Here is a 12,322-nt window from a genome sequence, read left to right as displayed (position 1 = left end):
CAAGTTGGCTTTGTTTCTTTCGTTTGCTTGCATGTCATAGTCAAGAGTATGTGTATGCTTCAAAGTTGCACACAGTGTCGCATGGCACCATGACAATTCAACGAACCACACGTCATGTACTTGCACTCACTTAAGTCCTGTGGACACTTTCAAGCATGAAGTGTGTTTGTATTCATTTTTATATCTTTCTTGTTTGTTGGTTCGCACAACCAGGTTGCTCGGGAACCAAGCCTTCACCAACATGCGTCAACCAATGCGTCAGTGGCTGCATTAGAAATATCACTTGACGTGATCAGGCCCATGCACCGTTAGTTTAGGAGTAGGAGTAGTGTTTGCTTTCAATTTGTTTGTGTAGAATTTCCCACTGTAGATCAACAGATTATGCAGTATACTAAAGTAAAATACAAGATCTACTTCTACAAAAAACTTGCGGAAGCTTAATCGATTTTAAGCAAGATCAAATAGAACACATATAACTGAGAATGAGAAAGAAATCACAGATGAACACAGAAGAATACTCCGGGGAAAGCCTCAACTAAAAACCTCGATCTCTGTATTATCATACAAGTGGAAATATGTCTGTATTACACAAAGCATTAGCTCACAAGCTATCCATCTCTCAGTACAATCCCTTTGTTTCTCATAGATAGTCAAAGGCTTCTCACAAACCTTCTCCTCTACGCTCCAAGCCTCCTATTTCCTTGCGCAGTTTCTCCTGGGGTCCAATGCTACCACCTGTGTGAATTCACCTCTCACACTTCTCACTAAACTCAGAAGTAACTGCACAATCCTGAGGGAGATAATTCCTTCTGCATGGATGAGTTTCCTATATAGGAAAAAACCTCCAATTGATAGTACAATGTCCCGTCATCTAATCTCAACTGGGTCTCTGACTGAACTAACATGCATGAGTTATTTATGAGGGAATATTCAGTTATCTAAAGTGCAGCAGTTACATGCATGCATGCATTAACTAATTGAAATCACAATCAATTCCACAAACTGTTCGAACTAATCTAACTGGACTTAACTCAGTTAACTGAGCTAACTAATTACAACTCATCTTGATCTCCTTAATCACGGGATAACTTCCTCAGTTAAAGGGATAATTGTTGCATGTCTTCACATAGACTTCATGTTTGATTTTCTGCAAATAATTAACTCAAGATGAATTAATTAATATTTTTCAAACAGCTACTAGGATCAAATTCGAATTTTAATTCTCAATTTTAGTTCAGGGACTAACTAAAATTGGAATGTATCCCAAAATGCTATTTATAGCAATGTTATTTATAGCATTTCCATTTTTTCATTCCTTGTTGCTATGACCAACACTAGTACCCGAAATTCTATTTATAGCAATGATATTTTTAGCATTTCTATTCTTAACATTTCTTATTGATATTTACAACACTCCCTCTCAACAAGAAAGGCATTCAACTCAAACTTGATCCTGAACCTTTGGAATGTTCTGCATGCAACACTTCTCCCATGTGTTGTTGCTCCAGCAACTCTAGAAACAAAAAAAATCTCCCAACTGACCTCACTGTTGGGCTAGAAACACCCTCTGATGCTGAAGCTCCCTCTGCCACTAACAAGTGATCCCTCTGTGACCTCTGAGCTGCTGCAACATTCCATGCATCTCGCACTGTTGCACACCTCTCTGTGCCATCCTGCACTGGTGCAACACTCCTGTGCCTCTCGCATTGTTGTAGCCTGCTAGCTCTGCGATGTCTTAGGATTCCTGCACTGTAGCTGTCTCTGTCACTCCATCTGCATCTGCCTCTACCCACTCAGCCAGTCTTGCTACTCCTCGTCGGGGCTCCCGTAGCAAGGTCTAATCAAAGAGGTTGTGTACCTAAATGATCCTGCCCCTATTCCAGCCTTCTTGGGACTGTCACTCCACATCACCCCACCTCTGACCTGGAGGTATGGATGCATGTGATCCCTCTGCCCACTTGGCTCGAAATTTCCCCCTACTAGAGGTCTTTGAATGAGTGGATGCCTCCACTCAGTCTCCTCTCAGCTTCTCTAGTTGTGGTTGCTCCACAACCTCATGAAGCTACTTCACCAATTATGGCTCCTCCACAATTGTTTGAGACTTCTTCTGGCGCTGCATGTTGAGAGGTAATGTACTCTCCCTCTCAACCACCAAGTCTCCAACAGTTGCCTTGCTCCTCAAGGATTTTCATGCATCTTGAACCTCAATAACATACAGGTTCTTGACTCGTGAACCAATCTGCTTCACTTGTCTCATGGTGACGTGTCTAAGGAAAACCTTTCCCTTACTAAAGACTACATCATAGCCTTTGTCTTCCATCATTGCGATTGATACCAAGTTTTTCCTCGGTCTTGGCACATACTTCACATCTTTCAAGGTAATGCGAGCTCCATGCTCCCTCTAAAAAAAAACTGTGCCTACTCCTGAGACACTATACTTTTCATCATTACCCATGTCTATGAGTATCTGGAGATCTTTCTCCTCCAAGGTACTGAACAAACTCTTATCGTCAGTCATTTGGAATGAAGCTCCACTGTCAAGAAACCAACCACATCCCACCATGGTTGAAACCATGCATGCGATGAGGGTGAAATCCAACTCGAACTATGAGGCCAGTGCCTCGCCTTTTGATCCTTCCTTGGATCTCATCTTGGATTTCTTCAGTGGACAATTTGTAGCAAAATGGCCCACCTCATGACAATGAAAGCATCGCACTTTCGATTTTTCAAACTTCTTCCCACCATAGGAACAACTCGATTTGGGATGAGAATCCTTCTCCTTCCCTTTCTTTGCCTTACTCGCTAAGGCACAATTTTCTTCATCCTCCTTGGAAGAAGAACCATCTCTAGTGCTTCTCCTTATCTCCTCCTGCATCAGATCCAACCAAAGTCATTCCCAATATGGCAGTTTCTCTCTTCCATTTACCGAGTCTTGGTAGCTATGCCAGCTCTTAGGAAGACCAAGGAGAGCAAGACTCACCATGTCATCATCGGCTATCATGATCCATACACTTCCAAGCTCATCCCTGCAGGTGGTGAGCTTGTTCAGATATGTAGATATCGTGTCGCCCTTTCCACACTTGATTTTCTGAAGCTTGTCTTTCAGCGCCAGCTTCCTCTGATCTTTGTTGTTCTGATATATATCCTTCAATGTTTTCCACATTGAAAACGATGTCTCCTTCCCATGGAGACTTGAGACTATGTGGTCTCGAACTCCCTCCAGAAGGATTCTTCTCGCTCTAGCCACACATTTCTTCCATTCTGCCAATTCTTGGGCATTAGCTACTACTGGCTTGGGGACTTCTTGATCAATGAAGTCCTTTAGATTGTTGTCCTCTAATACTGCTTCCATGTGATCCTTCCAGGCTATATAATTTGAGCTGCCATCAAGGGCATACTCGAGTCTTAAACCGTTGAACGCCATTGGTGAAATTTGAGATGTGATAAGAATTCGAATTCTATAATCAGGAACTTCAAACTTCAAACTTCTCCCTTCTTTGTATATTGTTCTTCGCTTTGATCACCTTTGCTCTGATACCATGTAGAATTTCCCACTGTAGATCAACAGATTATGCAATATACTAAAGCAAAATACAAGATCTACTTCTACAACAAACTTGCGGAAGCTTAATCGATTTTGAGCAAGATCAAATAGAACACATATAACTGAGAATGAGAAAGCAATCACACATGAACACAGAAGAATACTCTGGGGAAAGCCTCAGCTAAAAACCCTGATCTTTGTATTATCATACAAGTGGAAATATGTCCGAATTACACAAAGCATTAGCTCACAAGCTATCCAACTCTCAGTACAATCCCTCTGCTGCTCAAAAGCAGTCAAAGGCTTCTCACAAACCTTCTTCTATGCCCTCCAAGCCTCCTATTTCCTTGCACAATTTCTTCTAGGGTCCAATGCTGCCACCTGTGTGAATTCACCTCTCACATTGCTCACTAAACTAAGAAGTAACTGCGCAATCCTGAAGGAGATAATTCCTTCTGCATGGATGAGTTTCCTATATAGGAAAAATCCTCCAACTGATAGTACACTATCCCATCATCTGATCTCAACTAGGCCTCTGACTGAACTGACATGCATGAGTTATTTATGAGAGAATATTCAGTTATCTAAAGTGCAGCAGTTACATGCATGCATGCATTAACTAATTGAACTCACAATCAGTTCCACAAATTGTTGGAACTAATCTAACTAGACTTAACTCAGTTAACTGAGCTAACTAATTACAACTCATCCTGATCTCCTTAATCAAGGGATAACTTCCTCAATCAAAGGGATAACTGTTGCATGTCTTCACATAGACTTCGTGTTTGATTTTCTCCAACTAATTAACTCAATATGAATTAATTAATTATTTTTCAAACAGCTGCTAAGATCAAATTTGAATTTTAATTCTCAATTTTAATTCAGGGACTAACTAAAATTGGAATGTATCCCGAAATGCTATTTATAGCAATGCTATTTTTAGCATTTCTATTGTTAGCCTCACTCTCTTAATAATCAATTAATAAATCCAAATATTAAATTAAATTAATAAAATCATGAGAACTCCTCAAACTAAGGAGTCTAGTTTTGGATTAGAGATTCTCTCCAACTAGCTCTCCTAAATTAGTGTGTAAGTTGAGAAAATGTCTCAACCAAGTGAGTCTAAGATAGACGCACTATCTTAAGACCACTTGATCATGTATTTAAATGTATTATTAAATTATTTGAATAAGAGAGAATTACATGAGCATGAGAGACCACATGATGGATCTTTGTCTTTTCCGCCAGTTTGTCTTTTGTGTGTTGTTGATTTGATTATTGTGTGTTAATTTGTCGTGTGCGTTTAATATGGCTGAGTGGTTTCAACATTTGGTATCAGAGCTAATGGTTTTCTCTTTGGGAGTGAGAGTGTTTGCTTTAGATTGGTTAGTGTGTGAGAGTTCGTACTTGTAAAGCAAAATGGGAATTGGAAGCCGAGGCTCATGTCGGCATTTTACAGCATTGGAATGAGACATCTCATCCCTTCTGCCAAGTCTTCCGAGCGTCTCTAGAAAATGCATAGTGGATTTACTGCAACCATCATTGTAAATCCTTGAATCCTTGTTTTACTTTTCTGGTGGTGCCGTGGAAACATCGACAAAAGGAATTTGATCCAAGACTCAAGCATTGAGTTTGTCCGCCAAAAATTCTTGATCATCAACACTAGCTACTGCTCTCAGATCTCATGAAGGCATCATTTTCTCTAAAATATGGTATATGCTGACCCTACTCTCGAAGGTATGGATGTTCAGGGCCGTGTATTTTCTATTCCTCGTAATACGTTGTAGCAAAGAGAACTTATGAGAGCTTTAATAGCTTTATCACTTTTGTTGGCTAAACGGAAAATTTTGATACTATGACTACATCTTTCAAATATTATACAAGTCTTGGTGTCCTGTTCTAATGATCTTAGAAGCTGAAACCCCTCACGAGTAAAAGTAGTTGTATAGCTGCAGGATCGAACTTATCATCTGCTACAACATTTCCTTTCAGTAGTTGTTCCAGTGAGGATCTACATTTTACAACAACATCCATTGTGTTCGAAGATATCTTCACTCTGTAATCTTTTGCCAAGGCATAAAAACAGAAATCACTTTTCCTTGGAGATGAGACAGAGCCCGTGCTACCCTAAAATCCTGCAACCCTAAAATGCTACAATTTTGAGAAACAACTGTCCAAATTACGGCTTCGAACAATTTACCTTTCTTGTAGTCATTATGGACAGTTTGAGGAGAGATGTTTTGTCGATGCCTCCCATGTCGTAGACACCAATTCTGCAAAATTGATGATCCTCATATTCCAGCCATTTCTTCAATCGATCCTGGTCATCTTTGATCCGCTTTCCCACAAAGCTCGACTGCGGTACTGGCTGAAGCAGTGGTGCAGAAGAAACCGTCCGTTCAGTGTTGCCAAGTATTGAAAAATCCCTTTCAAGATCGACAAAGAGTCGATGGAAATTTGCATTCCATTCTCTAACTTGTGTTGAGAGTGTTGGTCTGCAAAGGAAACAGTGTAGCCACCGTTTCTTTGGTTGTGCATGATCCATGACACATTTGGCATCATCAAGTGAATTGTGAAGCCTCTCAAACCAATTGTGAACGGTGTCGAGGGTGAGATCTCTATTTACCTGCGCAACATTGAGACAAGGCGAGACCATGTGACAGGTAGAACCGCAACAGTGTTTCCACCAGTGTGTTCAACCATTTAGTAGAAGCGATAGGAGCATCATCAGATTGTGTTCAATGTCTGGAGCAATCCAAGTAGAGTTGGGTCGCGCAACACTGTAAGATCGAGCCCGGAAGGATAGTCGACCAAGCAAGATTCCTTTTGTGTAGAACGACGAATTTGTCACCTTAGGTCTTGTATTTGTGCAAGGGTCGAATTATGTTATAGTTTTGGCAGTGCCATTGTTCAACAATTATGTTTGGACGTGGTATTTGGAAAAATATGAAACCTGAATCGTTCTCAATAGAGTTGAGTAGGTTTCTTCATGCAAATTAAAAGGAGGTTTGAGCTGCTAAAAAATGCAAGATGAGGTTTGCTGAAGTAGCTCAGTGAGTGAGAATGCAGGTTTATGAATCTTGGTGGAATCATGTCATTGATTCCAACTATACCTTTGAGTTGAATTCTAGCTGAAGGGGTTCAATTAATCAATCTGGAAACTCTGTAGAAGTGTACAGGTGGTCTCCTCCCATTCTCAAGTATGTAGCCACTGCTATAGTTGGTACCTTTCCCAAGACACATGCAATCTGCTTGTCTCGAATGGACTTTGAATTGTAAGATATTGTCCCCTTAATGTTGGATTGGCATCTGGATGAAATGTAGAAAGTGCACTTATTGCACTAACAAGCATACCCATTGGATGAGCATCATGAGGCATTGCTTGTATGATATCCAATACTCCCTCGGGCGCTGCTGAATGTTGGGAAACATTGAATTCCCAATCTGCTAATTGGGACTGAGAAGGAAGATTTCCATACATTAAGAGGTAAGCCACCTCAAGGTAAGTGCTCTTCTCAGCTAACTTCTCAATTGGATAACCTCTATATCGCAGGATTGTTCCCAGTTCTTGATACCAAATCGAGTTAAAATAAATGAATGAAGGGTTTCAAATGATTCAGAGAGGTATTTATTGTAACCCGAATGGCAGTAAAACGATAAGGTAAATTTATTTTTATATTTGGAGTTATAAGGGTGAAAGGGTAAATTGTTGGAAGAGATAAAGTTTCCTACCATTTTGTATGAGAAGAAAATAGTAATTTTTTTATGGAGTGATAAGTTTCCTTTGGAGTGAGAAGTAATTTTTGTACATTTTGGAGAGATAAGGTTATGGAATTTTTTTTTTGTAATCATGATAAAGTTATTGGAGTCATAAGATGCATACTTTGTAATGGAGTGATAAGTGAATGCTTTTTTAGTCAAAGACATTATTGTAATCCAAATTAATCTTTTACTTTGAGAGCGATTGAGTCAGTGCCAACAGTTTTTGAAGACAATTTGCTTCCAAGTTTGCAAGTGTGACATTCTCATTGAGAATTTTACACTACAAAGTTGTGACAAAGAATAATGTACTCCAGTAATTACTAAAATCATAATTTTTTTGGTGCTTGTGTCCTAAAGCCACCCGAAATTGAATAAGGGGATCATAGGTACACTCTGTGTCATGAATGTGCTTGCATAATTTGAGTCGAATTTGTAAAACACTCTCTTTATTATGCTTACACAAAACAACAACATGCACATAAAAAAGTTTACATATACCAGTCCTCGATCAAGCTCCTGAAATCAAAGCTTCCATAATCAATTAAGTTCATAAGCATAAAGTGTCACATCATAGACTTGATAAAAGTAATATTCTGCAACAACATTTCACAACAGCTAATTCACGCCATCAAGTTAAGGATGCTACAAAATCAAGCATTTCAAGCCAAGACGACATCCACATCATCAACACTTTTTGTATCACTTGCAGATAAACATTTTTTAACTGAATTGTACGGGTGCATTCTTAGTTGTAACCGACACCCTAATTTGAATGGTTAAGGTGAATACTTTAAGTCAAGTCTTCAACTGAATCATCAAGATTGAACTTGTCTCTTGGGTGCATTTTCGACAGTGTTTGACACCCTTCCTTCTTCTTTTTTTTCAGTACAATCAGTGAGTACATTCAAGAAAGCACAAAGTGTCAATAAAACAATCAAGCAAGTTCTAGAAAACAAGTATTTCAAGCAAGTACAATCAAGCAAGCGAGCATGTTCATAACAACAACCAAGCAATCGAGCGTGTTAAAATCAAATCTACAACAAACGAGCCGGTTTGAAGTTGATTGAAGCATTCACAAAGTGTCAGTGAAGCATTCAAGCAAAGCAATTGTCATCAAGCGAGCGTGAAAGCAAGAAAGTGTGAGTTCAAACAATAAATTGTTAAAACAAGTTCAAGTGAGCGAGCTCTACAAATTCAGCAAGTATTAAAAGCAAGCGAGCGTGAGTTCCAACAAGTTCACATGGTGAAAAGCATTCAGTTGTTAAAGATTCTTAATAATTTGATCCTCTCAACTAATGAAGACATGGTGAACATCAACAAAAAAACTCTTGCTGACATTCAAGTGCATATTCAACATGCACATGAAATGATTGAGTTCCTTCAACTAGAGTTGCAACTGTAGAGAACAGAGTTGTAAGAGAAGCATGTTGCTTCCAAGTCTTTGACCAATCCAGAGACAGCTGATCATTTGACTTCATTCATCCAACCAGCTTCAAGTGTTGAAGTTGTTCCAGTTCAAATTTCTTCCAAACCCATCGTCAAGACATGGGAAGAAATTCAAAGTAATTGAAATCGATGCGGCTTAGGATATGTCAAAGATAATGACAACTTACATATCCCTGATTATTCAAAGCCCATTCAGTTTGTCAGTGTAGGATTACTTGAACATATTACCTCAGCAAGTTCTCCACAAGTTGCAGACAGCCATTAATGCACACACACTTGGTGAGCCCCAATATTGCAGCAATAATGATGCAACTCCTGGAACTCCCTTCTTTAATTTTATCAACCCGGTAGTTCGTAACAAACTTGGAAGCGACAGCGTTGTATGCACAAGTACTAGCTCTTGCCACAACTATCACTTGGTCAGCTGGAACAAGTCCGCTAGGAGCTTAAGCCAACTTCTATGAGCTCTTGGAAGAAGCTTTTTAACTGATGGATGAAAGCTAAGTCAAAGAAGGCTAATCTACTTGTAGAAAGAAACTGGAAAGCTGAAAGGAAATGTAAACCCTAGCAAACCCTAATTTTACCAGCTAGCTCTACTGATGCAAGAAAGAGGATGCAAGCTACTGGGAGAGATGCCATTGACTTCTAAGAAGATGAAATGCATGTGTCTAAGCTACTTTTATAGTCAAATCTGAAAGAACCATCTTTTTGTATTTTTGAGTAAGTTGGCGGAATTATTATGCATGCAATTTAACTGTTTTTTACTGTGCAGAGGTGGATTGGCGAGAGGAAATGCTTGGAGGAGGTTGGGAAGGTTCAGAGAGGGCCTAAGGGGTCCCTAACACCCTTCCAAAGAGTTTCACAGAGTTTGTCTACCAAGAAACCTCATTCGTGAGCTTCTACAGGAAGTCTGCAGGGGTTCTACAGGATGTTCTGGAATTTCTACAGGATGTTCTGTAATTTCTACAGGATGTTCCGAAAAGTGGATTTTGGAAGGGTTGATGGAGGAAAAATGGTGGGAAAGTGGAAATAGAGGTTGGATAATCATGTTAAGGGGTTTAGGACCTGGCGCATGAGGCTAAGGAGCGATTGGATTTGGTTCAAGGATGGAGGAAGCGATGATGCACAAGAATGTAGAAATTAGGGCAAGGTGGGAAATGTATGGCAAATGAAGGGTAGGAATCATGGATTAAGGGTTGGAGTAGATTATCTGATGGAGGAAAGGTAGATAGAGAGGTAATACAGGTGATTTGAACACAATTTTCTAAAACTGACCAAACAAAGACTATGCAACCCCAAGATCTAGCTATCTTGACCTAACTTGACCTAAATAACAGCAAGGAAAATGAACAGTAATTTATTTGAAACAAAATAATGTGAAATGCTATGAAAACTAAGAAATCAAGACTCTGAACATGTAACCAACTTCTGCAAATAAAAATCGAATACTAATGATTGCATGGCGAAGCAAAGACTGTGTTTTTGTTGGCAACAAGGTCACCTTGATCCCAGCTCCTGATCCCACTGAGGGAGAGGTGAAATCAGAGGTGCTTGATGGCCTTTTTCTGAAGCTCTTCCCTGTTAATAACCTATCAACTCAATCTGAACATAAAAAGCCTTTTTAATCATCAAAAGCAATCTAAATAACAAAGCAAGATTTAAATCTAAATAGCAGATTTTATTCTAAGAATGCAGCAAAGACACATGAAAGTAAACAAAGGAGGTACTAGGCACTTGAGATGGGCCCAACCCCAAGAGATACAATCTCCTAAGAGAGATTTAGAGCTGGTGCAAAGCTGGATTCATCTTTATTGAGCAAGAAAAGAAGAGTTACATCAAAAACTGTCCGCAAGGGAAAGCTTGAAAATGCGCTGAAATGCAAAGCTAATCTACTGACTAAAATCGAACTACAAACTAGCTAACTTCTGCCTACAAAGTGAATAACTGAAATGAGGCCCTAAGCCCTCTTATTTATACAAATTGAGGACCCCAACAACCCTCCTAAACTTTAGGAACTCGGCTGCCAAAACTTGTAGTTAACAACACTTTTACTAGCACTTGCTCGGCTGCCCTTGTGATAATTGATTTGGTGGCCCTTGAACTCCGAGCTGATGGTGGAGAATTCAAGGTAAGGGCCTATAAATGAAGGGGACACCTTCCTACAAATCCTCTCCCTTATTCTCCCACGAATTTGGTTGCCAAGTGCTCATTAAAACCTTTGATTTTGTCTCAAAATTGACTAAAAATCTGCACAAAGCACCCATTAGACTTGTTGGCATAATGACTAACCCAATTCACTCTATATAGCATAAATATAATAAAAAACATGTAATAAACTAATGAAAATGGTGGATTAAGTCAAATTAGGAGGTTGAATGAGCCCATATAATTATCCATTTCTGGGGCTCATCGACACTGAAAGTGCAGACAAACAAAAATGCATGCAAACTCAAGTTGCAGACAAACCGAAATTTTCTCATTGTCAAAGAACTGGTCATCTGAAAGATCAATGTTTTGATCTCCATCCTTATCACCATTATGGCAAGTCAAATCATTCATCAGAGAAATGCAGCAAACAAAAAAAATCAAGAAAATTGAAGATAATTATTCATGGATTGATCCCTGGGAATGGTCATCCACAACCAGAATATTGTACAAGTTTTACAATCGATTCAATCACACATATTGCAGCCAACAGTCAAATGAAGATGATACTCTCGTGCAGTTGAAGGGGGAGTACAACAGTGAAACTCTCCTACACCTGAAGGGGGGGAGTTCAGATATCAAATGCAGAAGATTGTCTCTCCTTTCAGTTGAAAAGGGGTTGTTAGACTGAAAGTTTTGACAACATCGGTGAAGGAGCCAGTGGGCATCTTCATCAACCAGTGGGCGATCATCATCAGCAAATACACTAGTGGGCATTCATCAAATTGTGTTAGTGGACACCGGATGTTGTTTTAAAGCAAAGGACAGTTGGATCCTTTTGTAGCTTGGCACGTGATGGAGTTGTCAAGCAGCATTCAGAGATGAATCAGACTTGCAGCTGATTCATGGTCTCTTCATATTGCAGTTTCTTTAGCATCCAGCTTTGGCGGTTTTTTCAGGCAAATGATTTTTGAGGATCAACTTGAGAACTTGGAAGATGGTTCCTTGTTCGTTTTGGATTTATCATTGAGGGGGGGAATGTTAGCCTCACTCTCTTAATAATCAATTAATAAATCCAAATATTAAATTAAATTAATAAAATCATGAGAACTCCTCAAACTAAGGAGTCTAGTTTTGGATGAGAGATTCTCTCCAACTAGCTCTCCTAAATTAGTGTGTAATTTGAGAAAATGTCTCAATCAAGTGAGTCTAAGATAGACACACTATCTTAAGACCACTTGCTCATGTATTTAACTGTATTATTAAATTATTTGAATAAGAGAGAATTACATGAGCATGAGAGACCACATGATGGCTCTCTGCCTTTTCCGCCAGTTTGTCTTTTGCGTGTTGCTGGTTTGATTATTGTGTGTTAATTTGCTGGAGTGTTTAATATGGCTGAGTGGTTTCAACATCTATTTTCAG

This window comes from Pinus tabuliformis, chromosome 5_2, assembly GCF_031772625.1.
Source record: "Pinus tabuliformis cultivar Carrire ecotype Pingquan chromosome 5_2, CPIR1, whole genome shotgun sequence".
Classification (NCBI taxonomy): domain Eukaryota; kingdom Viridiplantae; phylum Streptophyta; class Pinopsida; order Pinales; family Pinaceae; genus Pinus; species Pinus tabuliformis.
Note: the sequence above shows the minus strand (reverse complement) of the source record.